Source organism: Epinephelus fuscoguttatus, linkage group LG7, assembly GCF_011397635.1.
Source record: "Epinephelus fuscoguttatus linkage group LG7, E.fuscoguttatus.final_Chr_v1".
Lineage (NCBI taxonomy): Eukaryota > Metazoa > Chordata > Actinopteri > Perciformes > Serranidae > Epinephelus > Epinephelus fuscoguttatus.
Window position 1 is genome coordinate 11555457 of NC_064758.1, and position 15419 is coordinate 11570875.

Sequence of the window (15419 nt, forward strand, 5' to 3'; positions counted from 1 at the left end):
TCAGCATGCACAATACCAAGACCCTGAAACTGAAACTGCTAGGTGGAATTCAGCCATCATTAATTTTATTTTTTGCTCCTATGATTTTCCTACTGTCACATTCTAAAATGACTTCCTTTAAAGGTCCAGTGTGAAGGATTTAGGGTGATATATTGGCAGAAATGGAATATAGTATATTAAGTATGTTTTCATTGGTTTATAATCACCTGAAAATAAGAATCATTGTGTTTAGTGTTTAATCATTGTAGGTCGGGCCATTCGTGTTTTTGCATTGGGCAGTGTTGGAAAAGCACACATTTTGCAACATGAAACTGCTTTATTCTGTGTTTTTACTCATTTTAATCACCTGGTCTGTTTGTTTTGGAGAGGAAGAAACCTCTGAGGACAATTAGACCCATGGTAATGCCCTCCTGAACAATAAACACTGAAGGAGTTATAATCAGCAGAGGTTTCAGCTGGTTGCAATTGGTAATCGTCAGCGCTAGATGCTTCTAAATCTCATGAAATCCTACACTGTTCCTTTAATTCAATCCAAAAGGACAATAACACAGCTGTGGCAAAAAAAAAAGTTAGGTGTAATTATTTGTCATTTGCGTTATAGATGTTACTGTGCAGCAAATAACTCGTTAATCTCAGATGACGGAGCTTCATTGAATGCAGCAGCGTTATCATGGCAGCCTGGATTGCGTTAAACGTTCCTCCTCAAGGACATCAGATGGTTTGGAAAAAGGTCCACATGAGGTAAGATATATATAATATGTGATTTGCAGTTTTGTAGTTTGAGTTTTGGCCACTAGGGACCATGTTAAATCCATAATAAGATGAATTAATAAAGTTGTTATGGCTAATGTGTTAGCAAACAGATGCTTAACCGTTACTTACACATCCAGTTGACATGTAGCAACATTAACGTTAGCATTCATTACAAGTTGTGTTTCTGGCAGTTTTTCACGATTATGTTACTCTTTCCATCTTTGTTTTGTGCTCCACCAACTCCTTAGAAAAATATTTGGCCTTTGTTTGCTCCACTACGTTGCTTACTGCTAGCTAAGTCTGCTCTTTGTTGCTGGGCATGTAGCTTAGCATACAGTGGGTTTATCAGAGCCACTGACACACCTGCTGCGGCTGGATAACTGATTGGAGCAGTCAGACTGAAGCCATACAGTTAGTATGCTGTAAAACCAAACTGGGCAGAGCTACAGATTCAGGTGGTGATTCTCAGCAGAATTTCTTTCACATTTGATTCAGTTGTAAAATAAAAAAAATACATACTGATTAACAAAGCTTTAAAACTTCAACAAGCATAATGCTATGACTGTCTTTTAAAAGAAAATTACACAGATGACAGTAAACATGTCATCTCACAAACATGGATGCTTTGTTAGAAATATGTCAGATGGCTGCTCTGCACACCATTTTCTATAATTTACACTTAGTAGTTCATTTTCTCCTTGTTGGATTTATTGACCCTTTGACCCCATGCACATTGCGCATCGGCTACATCAAAAAACAGGAGGCTAAATGAAGACACATAGCTTGTGTTTTACAGTGTGTTCACACCAGGCGCGAGTAAAATATTTGCCTCGCTCTACTCGCGCAAGTTTGACTGCTGGAATATTTGTTTTTACTCCCAACATTCTTGCGAGTAATAGAGAGCGGGGCAGGGGCGGGCGGGACAGCAGCACGTCAGTGACGACAGTAAAGTCTAGATATTCAATATTTTGAACTTGTGGGAAGAGGTGAATGATGCGAATTTCGCGTGTTCGCTCCATTTGCGTTGCGCCATTCCCGTCATTCGTGTCATTCGTGTCGCGCCATTTGCGTCATTAGCGCCGGCACAAATTCGCGTCTATTCGCGTCTTTACATTGACTTTGTATGTAATCTTATTGCGCGCCTTATTGGGTGCCTCGCACCCAGTGTGAACACACTATTAGACATCATACCCAGTCAGGGGCGTAATTTAGCCTATCGGAGGCCAGTGTGGTGCTTGTTACTCTGAAAATGTAATGTATTACTCATTACTCGTAACTCTTTTAAAAAGTAATATTACTTTACTTATTACTCCCTGTCAATAGTGATTCATCACACAACTCATTATACTACTTTTCCGTTACACCTCATAAAATGAATAGTTACGTATCTCCCCAAAATACAGATGTGCACCTGGGGGTCTTTAGTTGCCTGTGACCAGTATTTGACCAGAGAGTCACTCATGGAGCAACATTTCATCCACCACATATCCCACCACATGCTCCATTACCTCTTTGTAGCCACAGCTGTCCACGATTAAAATCCAGTTTTGGTTGTTTAGAAAGTGCAGGGCTACAGCCGACATATGCGACCAAGGAGGGCTCACCTTTGGTGGGGTGTATTTCCTGAAGCTTCACTTTGTTGTGCTGTCGGTCGTAGTAAGTGTTTCGGACTACCTACAGCCATGATGTTCTTGTCATCTTTCCCCCTGACAGAATCAGAGTAATGGGAATATTTCCAGCCGCTAAGGTTAGCATTTCCACCATCAAAACTAGCTCGCTGCTTTGTGGCGTGCCTGTGTAGTGCAGCAATTACGAAAATTAATCTGCTGATGTCATTATTCTATGTTAAGTCAGTAGGAAGGTGACAGCAAATGTAATGTAACAAATTGGTTTGTTTTAGAGTAACAGTAATATTCATTCATTCATTCATTCATTCATTCATCTTCATCCTCTTGAGGGTTGTGGGGGGGCTGGAGCCTATCCCAGCTGACACTGGGCAAGAGGCAGGGTATACCCTGGACAGGTCACCAGACTATCTCAGGGCTGACACATAGAGACAGACAACCATTCACACCTATGGGGGTAGTGACAGGTAGCGACAGTGCTAACCACCACACCAACGTGCCGCCCTAACTGTAATATTAATACTGAAATTTCATTAGTTATTAGTTGCACTACTCGTTACTGAAAAAAAGTAATATTGTTACTGGAGCTGGGTTGAAAAAATCGATTTAATCGATTTGAATCGATTTTCCTTTAAATGGCACAATATCGATTCATTAATTAAAAAATCGATCTTTTACTCTATTTTCCTCCGTGGACGTGTTGTACAGCTGGTAGCAGACTGCAGCAGCAGTACTATCAAACCAGGTAGTCTCGCGAGATCAGCATTTAGCACTTGAGGTCATGGCGAGAGATCTCGCGAGATGGCCGGACACTGAATGAAGACAGAGCAGCAAACAATGGTGGGAACACGTCCACTGAAGGCATGGGTCTACGGTGCGAGTATTTTCCACTCGCATTTCCCCCTAAAAATGTAACGCTAATAATGTACGCATGTTTAGTTTCACAGAAAAAGATTAAGAAATACCACTAAGCATCAGCACACCGCTAACTGTAGCCTCAGTTTGTGCCTCATACAGATCTGCTGGTAAAGTTAACTTGGCGTTAGGAAGCGTGATAAAAGACGGCAGAGGGGTGACGTTGTGCAAATAAACCAAAGATTTATTAATTTTCTGTAGCACATGGGCCGCTAACAAATATGTTAACTAACTATGCTAAAGCTTTACAAGCTATTCAGGGCTGCTGACGATAACGTTAACATGACAAACAGCAAGGCTAACGTTACGGCTAACAAGCTAATGTACTGACACTCCTCAGACACTCACACACACACACACACACACACCGGAAAGCCTCTCAGTCCTTCCTTAGCCGCTAACGTTAGCTCATGTACAACACAGAAACTTTTACAAAGGGTCATAATGTGCTTCTAGTGACTGTCAAATCGCCAGCGAAGGTTGTTTACACTGCGGACATGGAGCTGTTAGTGCCTGCTCTCATGGGACAAAGATCCTCTGAGAAGAAAGACGGTTCACTCTGCTCTGCCGCCAGGAACAAACTGGGAGGCAAAGACCCTCTCTGAGGAAGAGGGTTCACTTTGCTGCAAGGTTCACCTACGTATATTATTTCTCTTCTGATACAGTCAATGTGTGCATCACAACCACTGTAGTGTATTGCACAAAAGCTTTATAAGACGGTTACAGGCAGCAAACTTGTGGATGTCTTTGTTTATATTTTTTGTAGCCACTTCATTTAAATTGTCTGCCTTGTAATTAGATTTAAAATATTTATTTTGTATGTGTTGGTCAGGTAATGTTAAATAAAAGTACATGATGACTAATGTACTGCTTTTGGGGTCAATTCTTAAAGTAAACAGTATTTTTAATAGTAATGCACCAGGTCAGAGGGTTCCTTGTTAAATATACTTCGTTAGTTCTCAGAAAATATCTTAATATCCAAGCAAATTTTGTATCATAATTGAAATATACTTGACTGAATCGATATTGAACTGAATTGAATCGAATTAAATCGAATCGTGAATCGGATCGAACTGAGTCCTTGAAAATGGAATCGAATCGATCTGGAAAATCTGAATCAATACCCAGCCCAAATTATTACTGTAAGGCTTTACTGCCCAACACTGCCGGGGTCATGCGGGGGCTATGCCCCCTGCACTTTTCTAGAAAGCAGGATTGGTCTGAAAACTAATGAGATATTTTTTAAGAAAGGTATGGAAGTGGACATTTGTGTCTTATAAGGTGTGGGAAATTACACAGAGAATGAATGGAGAATATGGATATGAGAATAACTTTAAAACTAAAAAGAAGTTCAGAAATCTGCATAAAAATCTTTAAAAGTGGAAATGGTATCTATTAAAGTGGACATGGGAGTGTCTGGTTTAAACATTGTAGGAGGGGATACATTTGGAAATGTTGAGCTCTATAGGGTTTACTGGAGTAATAAGAATAAACAGTTTATTTTTGCATTTTTTGTTTTTGTGCAAAGTTACTTAGTGTGATGACCAAAACTATGCCAACATACATATATTACCTTAAGTAGAAGTACTTTTTTCAAAAAAGAAAATAAAAAGCCTCTAGGCTCTAGTCTTACAATAAATACCTCTGCATCTCCAGAATGGTTTTGTTATGCACTTTTTCACTTTTTCGTTCCTTTTTGCAGTATTTTGCTGTGTAAAATATGTTTGTTATGGCCACCTATTTCAGGATGATCAAAATTATGAAAAAACATAGTCATGTTTTGTTGGGTAAAGCATTTTTCGAGAATTTGTGCCTGTACTCACTGTGTTCCCTCCACCTTTGAAATCAAAATTCTTCTCCTGTACTTCATAAAATATTGTTGTCAGTACACCATCTGCACATTTAGACTTTAGTTTGTCCAAAGACAAGTTTGCCTCGTTCTTATTTCTTCTGCTTTGAGTGACCAGTGGTGAGGGTGCTGCTGCTGTTTGCTGCAGTTGGTGGGACAGGCCAGAGAAAAAGATGTCTCCCCCTACAGCAGAGCTGTTAAATAATGTACAGGAAGTGGACAATCAAAATGTCCAAAGTGTCCACCACATCATGGGGAAGACATCAAATTTATTTTTGTCAGGCTATATTAGTTTGTGGGTGCTTTGGTTTTGGTAAATTGCTAAAATATTTATACAGTTTTGTTTTATTTGCAGTTTAGCTGGTAGTGTTTGTCTTTGTGTCACCCCTTTGTTTGATCTGATCAGTCATTTTATTTGTTCCCCCTGTGGTCAGTTTAGTCTGTTCACTTCTATTCAGTTTATGTTGAGTCAGCATAGCCAGAGTTAAGTTCTGTTTAGCTGATCTCTTTAATGGGCCCAGGACTTTGTTACATATTTAGTCAACTGTTTGCTTCGTTCTTGGTTAAATAAAAAACCACCAGTGACTCATAATTCCGGCCAGCTCCGTCTCTCATAATGCCACCTTTTAAACAGTCACTGGTCATGTGAAGGGCACAACTATGCAGAGACAACTAAAAAATGAGGCAGTGAGGTGATTAAAGTTGTCTACTTAGAATCTACCTTCAAAATAGTTTGTCAAATCTGAGTTTTGGAAGAATTCAGGCAACGCTTTTATCTGAAAAGAAAAAGAAAACTGAAGTGAGGGACAAGGCCAGCACTGCCGATAGAGATGATTCGTCAGGTTTAAAAAGAGCTGACCTTCAGCTGTGAACGCTATTCAGTAGACACACATAAATGCTCACAAGCACCTTTATGTACCCACTGCAGGGAACACACATAAACAGTTTTACATACATGCACACACAGGCATGCACTCACATGAAAGAAACATAACAACTGGAGACACGTTAACAGAACACACACCAAACACACACTGTGAGCAGCAGGGGGACCTGAGAACAGAGCAGTGCCACTCTGCATGCTTTATAGGATGACAGGAGCAATAAATCAAGCTGAATGGGAGCAGGCTTTTATCAGGAATATATCAAAGAATCTGATCCCAGTTAACCAGCCTTTATCGTGTCATGATTGAGCCTCAGCCGCACTATAAGGAGCAAGAGAACACACAGTACCGCAGCCTGTATCGGGTCCGATGCTGCCACCTATGCGCGCCACCGAGCGGTGCGTCTGGCGATGCGCTGTAACGCACTTGCGCAGCCAGGGGGCGCACTCATGTCACTAACCTCTCTCTCCATCTCTCCCTCTCTCTCTCTCTATCCTCTCTCTCTGCCAGGGGATGCCGGAGTTTAACCGCAGCTCTCCTCTCATTCATGCTGAGCGCTGCTCTCCTGTGCGCACGGAACTGCAGAGCTGAGCTTCGGAACCGGTGCTTGCTGCTGCTGCTGCTGCTGCTGCTGCTGTTAGACAAGCCCGCCGGGAATGGAAATGTCTTCTGCTGCAACTCTGACATCTTAAAAATAATGCCAAGCAGGACGAGCGCGGATTGCGGTTTGATCAGTAAGTACAGCCAAACTTTTTGTGGTTGTTAATCATCTCTCTGCTCGTCATGGAGCTTTTTCTTTCCCCACATCCGAAATGTTGGTGACATTCCCCCAACCCTTCTCCTCTCCTCTCCTTGCCTTCCTTTACACCTTCCGCCGATGTCTATCTCCCGTTATGAGCACACCCGGAGCAGTCTGCGCTGCGGGAGAAATCCGGCTTTCCGTTAATTCATATTTTTATGCGCTTCGAACCATCGCATGGCTCGTTTTGCGCACAAGGGAGAGAAGCAGCCAGACTCATGAGGAGGTTGCGGATGAAGCATCTACCGAAACGACTGAACGTCCTTCTTTTTCTTTTGGAATTGGTCAAGTTGTTGAAGGTGAAGGATTGCCTCACTTCACCCGGGAAGGAACTGCGGATTTTGGGATGCAAAGTGGCAGTGTGCATAGGCTGTTGAGTGTATGAGCTCCACGGGGGTGTTTTATCTCCCACATGCTGGAGCTTTAATGTTTATGTGGTATGTCAGGTCGCAGGGGTATTATAGGAATGTTGTCGCAATGATAGGCTAGGCAGTGATGCCATTAGACTGCCTAGTGTCTTACAGTCGCTATAAACCCTCTGCTGAGCGCGCCACAGGCACACGAGCCTCTGTAGGGATATTATGAGAGTTTTGGATGTTTAGTTGTTGGTCCTTTGCAGAAAAACAGGATTAAACCCAGTATGAATATGAACGTCGTTACAACTGCGCTCAAGACACTGAACTTGAAAACACTCCTTGTGCGCGTGCACGTGCGCATATATTAGTGTATGCACGCGGGGTCTTGTGCGGTGAGACCGTTATTGCGTGTGTGCACGTGTGTAAGTTTGTACATGTATTCAGCTGTGTGCCTATTTGGAGGCAAAATGTTACTAATGTGTCTGTAGTGTCCGACCTGTGTGTGAGTGCGCGTGCAGATGTGCGTGTGCGAGCCCCTCACCCACCCACATATAAACGCACGCGCACAGCTTCGTCATTTTGGAGTGGCATCAACGTGCTCTGACAGTTTTGTGTCACCTTATGAATTTTTGACTTGAAATGCGTAGGTGAGGCAGACGGGCTGATTTTGAGAGACTATGGGCGCCAAGCCACCGGTTTAGCTGCCAAAGCACATAGAAGAAAAACTCTTAAGGTTGTGTGTGTGTGTGTGTGTGTGAGAGAGAGAGAGAGAGAGGGAGAGAGAGAGGGAGAGAGTCTTTGCATGTTCTGAATCTCCTCTCATCTCTGTCTCTCTCCCTTCTTATCTCTCTCCAGGGTGAACTTGTGAGGATGAGTGTGTGTGTGTGTGTGTGTGTGTGTGTGTGAGAGAGATGATGTTGGAGCTATGAAGGAGATGCAAAGAGATGCATGGGGAAGAAAGACTTCTCCCCCCTCTCTCTCTTACGTGTGTGTCATGATGTGCCTGTGCTGGGACGCGTTGATAAGGCTGAAGCCCTGAACATCACCTCCACTTTGGGGCTGAGGCGTGACATCCAAACTGACTGCGTGCATGGTTATGGTGACATAATGACTGTGGAGCATATTAGTTCCTGTTACACCCGCAGACACACAGTGATTTCAGAGGTTTTAGCCTCAAAAATGAGTCAGAATCAGACTCCGACGACAGCGGTGCTTGCATATGCTTTGAGCTGCCTGTAACCTAATTACCTAGTTTATTCTTGGAGTCTTTTATTATTAATTTGTTCTTAGAGGAGATCATCCTTTCTTCCCCGCTCTCTATGTATCCACCTTTCTATGTATTATAGACATCCTGTGGGTTCCGTAACCAGTGTTCAGTAATATTTAAAGGAAGTTCTAAGATGACACTTCCCATGTGGCCCTAGCGTCTGAGGTGTTTAATCGCATATTCAAAGTAAGCGTGTCATACTTGCTTGCAGTTATTTTTAAAATCTCCAGTGGCTAAGACTACACTTATGTATGCTATATAAGATCTGATAGTGTGTTTGTGGTGCTCCTTAAAGAAGTGATAATGGATTTGGTATCACATAATGCCTGTCGGTAGAGAGGGTGACGTTTTCTGGCAATTTTATATGATTTTTGGGGGATTTAAGCTGGTATTCTGAAGGTCTCATTATTAAAACTGTAATTTCCTTTCAGGGGTTAACTGATTAATACATTACAGCATAGTCCTACTTTTTTATTTAGGTGACTTTTTTTTACTGTTGTCTGAGGTCTCTTCCTTCTGGAGCTTCCTTGACATTGAGCTTTATGAGCCACATTATAAGTGACAATGGACACTGTGGGCTCACTACCTCGCCTAGCAGGAAAGCGGCTGTATTTGAGTGAAAACACTGATCGGCACAGGGAGTTTGTGTGTGTGTGTGTGTGTGTGTGTGTGTAAGGGGGGGTTCAGGTGTGGGGGTGGTGTGGTGTCAGTGCTCTCAGCCCTCAGCGGCTCAGACCCCCGGCTGAGCTGAGAGCCACAGACGATCAGCAACGCGCCCTGCGGTCCATCTGCGCACAGCCGCTTCACACTTCAAGTGACTGTAATAAATAAATGGAGGAGGAGAGGTGGCGATAGAATGACAATAAACCAGACTGATACAGCAGTTTTAACTCAGAAACACCCAGAGGAAGGGGTGTGTTATCATAACATGTCCATAGAATGTAATGGACATGGCATTTAGCTGAGGGCTTTTTATTCATAGTGCCTTCAGAGTCTACATTAAAATGCTGTACGGGCGGCCCCAGCATGAGCTGAAGCACCAACCTAGCAGTGTTAGAGCCACGCTCTCGCCTATCGAGCGGCTGATGACTATAGACTGCCAAGTAGGCTGATATTACATGGCGAAACACCAGTTTGAGTCCCACATACAGCACTGCTTGTTTTAACTGCTTTTGGAAGGCAGTTTTTCTGATTTGCTCAGATTGGCATGTAGATCAAATGGCAGAGTGATAGACATCCTCAAATAAAAAATATGACAGATAGGAGAGTAAGGTTAATCAGTGAAACATTTTAGGTTACATATTCAATTATAACCAAAAGGCATGACGTGTTGATCAGCTTTTCTCACCCTCTGCTGGCTACATCAGTCGCTGTCAGTCATCTCAATAAGGAGAGATCATTTAAAAATATTCCCAACATTTATTGGAAAAGCAACAGTTCATTAAAAAAGCACCCTCATTAAATGTAGGCCCAGGGAGATCAGAGATGGGACAGCACTTCCAGTGAGCATTAATGCTGCTGGTGGTGAACTGACGCCGTAGTTAGGGACCCTGTCAGGTGGATCGACCTGATCTGACTATCGTGGTGGTGACATTAAAGTCAGAATGTCACAATGATATTTAAAGAGCAGCATCCAACAACCAATTGACACAAGGAATGCGAGCAGAAGGGTGAGATTGGATGACATTAGAGAAAGAGAAAGAGATGAACCCTGAGGAGAAGAGAGTGCAAGTGATTTAGAAGAATTCCTTTAATTAATGTGTACCCTCTTAACCTCATTTATTTAACAGCCTCTTTTCTTTTGTTATTTTGACTCCAACATGAATATTGGTGATACTACAGTGGCTGAGCCAATTTGTCTTGTTTTCTTTTTGGCTCTTTTTCTGATGAGCCAGTGACAAAGTGTTTACAACACCCAATTTCTGTCTGACAAAATAGACAGAGGAAAAGGTTGAAAAAAAGAGTGAGCGCAAAAGAGAGAGAGAGAGAGAGAGATGAGGCGATGGAGCTTTTAAGTTCCCGGCACCTTTTTGATGCAGCCTCCGCAGTGAAAGGCCAAGGCAGATCAAACAGGGCAGGCAGATTGAAATAGTTTCTCTTGTAAGGGGAAAGAGACGCTCCGACGGCGCACAGATGTGACAGGTAACCGGGAGACGGAGGTGGCAGCCACTTTTACACGGTGCCTGATTGCAAACACTCGCTTTCCCCAAGTTCAAAATAGGACTTGCAAGGAGCGTTTTGACTGTCGTTACCATCCACGGTTCGGTATCTTCAAGCGAGACCGACGGCTCGTGGGTGGGTGGGGGAGTTATTTCCCATCCTAGTGTGAGCAAGGATAATTCTGCCGTTGTTTTGTCAGCAATTAAAAGAATTTCAGCAACCCATTTTCTTCTGCTGCTGCAGACCATACAGCTTGTGTTTGTTGTCCCAAATGGCCAATTTCTGCCTTATGTTCTGTGCTGTCTGAACAGTTGAGGCAGCAAAATAATCAGCGAGTGTGTGAGTGTGTGTGTGTGTGTGTAGCCGAACAAACCCGAACACTGAACGTTGGTGATTCCTGTGCTTTTGCAACATTAGTCCAATCAGCACGTCCCACTATTTCTTAGACGCACAGACACACAGACACACAGACTCGGACATCATCCCTTTACCCTCCTTTTCTCCTTGTTTATATTTAGAGCTGGGCCAAGGTCAAAGTTAGAGAGCTGGGTTCTTGTTTATTTCCGTACATGGCTTTCAGATGCAGATCTGTCTTCTGTTATCAGTAGCGGTGGTTAGACATTCCCCAGGCCATGAGGAGGAGCAGGAGGGAAATGCGAAGGTGGACAGAGGGAGGGATAAGGCGATACTGCAGTACTGTGACTACTAGGCATCATACAGTACCCTCTATGTTTAATTTGAAGTACAGTGCCAGCTGTTATTTTCTAACAACTCTCAAATGTGGCCTTCCAGCACCAGCAAGGGTTCTGACATGATACAAGCTAAAAAAAAAATCAGACACTACACTGAATGGGTTTCTGAGAGGAATAGGTTTGCACTGTGTTCTTCATCTGGATTTCTCCCTCAGGCGAGCCCATGTAAAGCACTTTGAGGTGAAGCTGCTGTGTTAAAGTACGCTCCTTCACAGCGTCAGAGAGAGGAAACTATTTGAATGTTTGGAAGTCTGGATTTACACAAACGGCACACTGCAGGCTTATCTTAAACAACCACCCTGATGTCTGTTACTTTACATCAAATGACACCAAAGGAACAAGAGAAGCCAAAGATCTAACTGCAGCCAGTCCGGCTGCTCAGTAGTGTTTATGGAGCTGTTTGAATTTTTGTTACCTCCTGTGGGGAGAGGAGTTAATGTGGCTGACACCAGAAACTTGAGCAAAAAGAGAGAATCTGTATCCAGCAGTAGGGATGGCAACCACTCTTATGTTGCAGCCTGTTAAAATGCACAACAATAAAAGCGTCTTATTTGACCTAGACACCTGGAGAAGAGAGAGTAAAAAAGAAGGAAGAATGGGAGCATCAAAGTGGAGGGAGGAGGCATAACTGAGGCCTGAGAAGGCGAGATGTAGGTGAGAGTGGCAATATACGGTATGCTGTGCTATCTTGGCTTGCTGGTAAGGTTCACTCAAGGAGAGGGGGGGATAGGTAGGATGAAAGAGGATGAAGAAATTGGAATGTTGACGGGGTGAGAAGGTCAGAAGGAAAGGTAATGACAGATGTTACATTTTTATCCAACTCTAAGGTAATTTTTTGGTTAACAACTATAGAGTTGCAAAAAGTGAGTAATGTAAAACCAATCAGATTCATAAAGAAAAAGAATAGACAATCAGGAAGTATCCACAAGACAATGAAGAATCTTTTTGTTCCTTGGTATCCTCTAGCCATACATCATGCTAGCTGAAGATGAACAAATGTATTTAGTAATATTTTATCCCACCTTGTACTTGAATCGAACAAACTCCATTTGGGAACCGAGAGGATATATAAGCTCTGGCCTTTAATTAGAGGGGTGTAAGGAAAAGGAAAGGAATAAACAAAAGAGGAAGCAACAGAACATCAAGACAGTAAAGTCATGGAGAAAATGACTGAGGCAAGGTTTTAAAAAGTGAGAAATAGCAGAAAATGAGAGAGGAAGAAAAGGGAGCTGGAAGCAACGAGGCAAGGAGAGAGTGACGGTATTCCTGACAATGTGACTCAGATGACAGGAGTCGGAGAAGGGGGAGGGGATGAATAGAAACAAAAGGACCGAGGTTGAGGTTATGCAATTCAAATTCTGGCCTTTCTGGAAGTGATTAAGATTGTCAGGAATTGAACAGAGAAAAGGAAGTTGGAAAAAAAGAGGTGAAAGGAGACGTGAAGACAGAGTGACTTGGGTGACTCACTTGATGAACAGACCTTGCTGGCTATGCTGATTTTGATGAATATGCCTCAACAAGATGATAGACGATATCTGTCCACTGTTGCTCTCCTAGATTTTCCTTAAAGCAATATCTTGTTGCTTTACCTTAGTGCAGCAGGTGGGGTCTGTCACCACAGCACTGTCAGCTGTTTTCAACTAGGACAGCTCCACTGTGGACAATGTGGGACACGATCAGACTTCTGGAACTAGAATGGTATTGTTTGGCTCAGATTAGTTTGAAGAAAGAATAAGATATTCCAATTAGCTGACTCACAATGGAGAGATTATGTATGGGAGGATTATCGTTCCCCACAAAGAAGAACCAAGTTCAGTAGAGCAGGGAGTTTGGAGTGACCACGTCCTCAGAGCCTACAGATGGATCCCAGGGGTAGAGGTGGGGTTTTTTAAAAATGCTACATGAACACCAGTAGCTGTGACTGAACAGTGGTGTTACACAGTGGAGTTCCTTCCCCTGCAAATGATCTTTGAATGTGTGCAGATTCCTTATCACAGCCCTGAGATAGCCTGGTGACCTGTCCAGGGTGTCCCTGCCTCTTGCCCAGTGTCAGCTGGGGTAAACTCCAGCACACCTGCGGCCCCTGACAGGATAAACGGTGTCGGAAAATGAATGAATGAATGAAGATTCCTCAGGATCAGCTTGGGAGATCTCTGCCTGTAATATTTAGTCAGCCTGGTCTTACAGTAAAATAAATGAAATGACCATGACTTCTCTTAGCACACATTATGTGGTGGTGGCAGGTAGTGTGTTGAAATTTGATACCAGCACCACAAAAACAATGGGAAGTCAATGTGTTAGACACATGAATTCTCTGGATTTGACAATGTCACACAATGGGCAGTGGTTAATGTAATGTCCCCATACACAATATAAAGAGCGAGAGTAGAGTGGAAGTCAGGGTGGTGTATGGGTCAACAAACATAGGACTTTGACCCAGGAGACCACTGTTTGTGTCTCATGTGAAAGTAAAAGTTAACGTGGACGTCTTTTAACTTAATGTACTCACGTCCTTTATGATGTAATTATCACTACGAATGTGACGTACATCAATTTATGATGTACCTATCCTCCAATATGTAACAAGCAGAGTTATGTTAACTGAAAACACTATCTTTTGTGAAATCTAACCAAGTAATTTTGGTGCCTAAACCCAACCATGTCGCTATGATCTCAACCCAATACATGCCACCATAATGTAATGCGGTGTTGAGAGATAGTGGTAGTCATGCAAGATGATGTATGTATTTAGTGTGTTCTATAGTATTATGTCTGCACTGATATGTTGTGGCTGTAGGGTTTGGATCAGATTGAGACCTCTCCAACATAATGAAATACTGATGTTTAAATGCACCTAAAAACTGTGGTATCATAATAACAAGGGACTCCATGATTTCCACTGTTATAAGAACCCTGTACTGGACTGTTTTACTTATACATTTTTAGCAAATAGTTTGTCTAATCTCATGTAATAATCATGTGGTTTTGTTTCAGTGATTACTGGTCAAAAGAACTATTGTTAGAGAAATGTTTTCAAGGAAACACTCAGTTGACAAGCTAAGTACTTTATATAGTTGTAGTGAAAAGTATATACCCAAGTATATCCCAAAAGTCACGACTGTAACTTCACTTTCAGTGAGATGCAAAGCTAGAGCTTACTCACCTGTTTGTTTTTTCCTGCTGTGAAAAATATAACAATGCAGAGTTCAGTCATTTCCCAACACTACAAAGCTACAAAGGAGTCCAGTCAATATTCATATCCCTCAATTTCAGCCAAATAAAAACAAAAAAGGAAAGAAAAAATATAGAGACAGATCATGACAAACAAAAAAATCGGCATTTGTGTGATTAGTGTTTCATCATGCTGCCAACAGAAACAGTTTGCCAGCTGGGGAAAAATATAAGACAGACAGTGCCATCAATCCTGTGTTTTAGACATTTTGAGAGGGATCCTGGCTCCTGAAATCCAGGAATCCAGAACCTGTGGTGGAATGACAGGAGTGACAGGTGGCACGGAAATGCTGAGTCAGTGAATACAATGACACTCCCCCATCATCACACACACACACACACACACACACACACACACACAGAAGCTCATCTCATTTTGTTGAGTGCTTAGTCAAACACCAGGCTGCATGTGTGAAGGAAGGGTGGCTGTAAGGTTTTGTCCATGTGTGTGTTTGAGAAATAGGATCAGAGAATGATGTGTCCTCTCATGTGTCTCTTGGCTCTTATCATGAAAAGTGTAGCTTAAGGGTCCAACGTTTTGCTCAAGGACACCTCAGCAGGTGTCTTTTGCTTCCTTACACAGTCTCTGTAAGCACATCAAAATTTTATGGCTTTAATTGATCAATAAATTGAATTTGCACCAGTGCAACATAGCTACCAATGTCTCTCTGAGGAATCAGGCTTCTGATGTGGAGACATCCGACATTTCAAGCGGACATTCATCTTGCTCTAAACTGTAGGAGGAAGGAGAAGCACAGTGTACAGATGCCTGACTCCCGCTCGAAGGTAACGGCTTTTGCTTTGCTGTGATGTATGAACTTCTTGCTC

The 15419-nt window shown here is 42.6% G+C and overlaps 1 protein-coding gene across 1 annotated transcript in view; it reads left to right on the forward strand.

Moving 5' to 3' along the window:
- The first annotated feature begins 641 nt into the window (after nt 1–641).
- Nucleotides 642–15419, forward strand: part of LOC125891449 (plexin-A1-like) — a 365915-nt gene continuing 351137 nt past the window's right edge. The window contains exons 1-2 of the mRNA XM_049580754.1: nt 642–741; nt 6537–6760. The gene's annotated coding sequence lies outside the window, so the exon portion shown is untranslated. The remainder of the gene's footprint in view (nt 742–6536; nt 6761–15419) is intronic.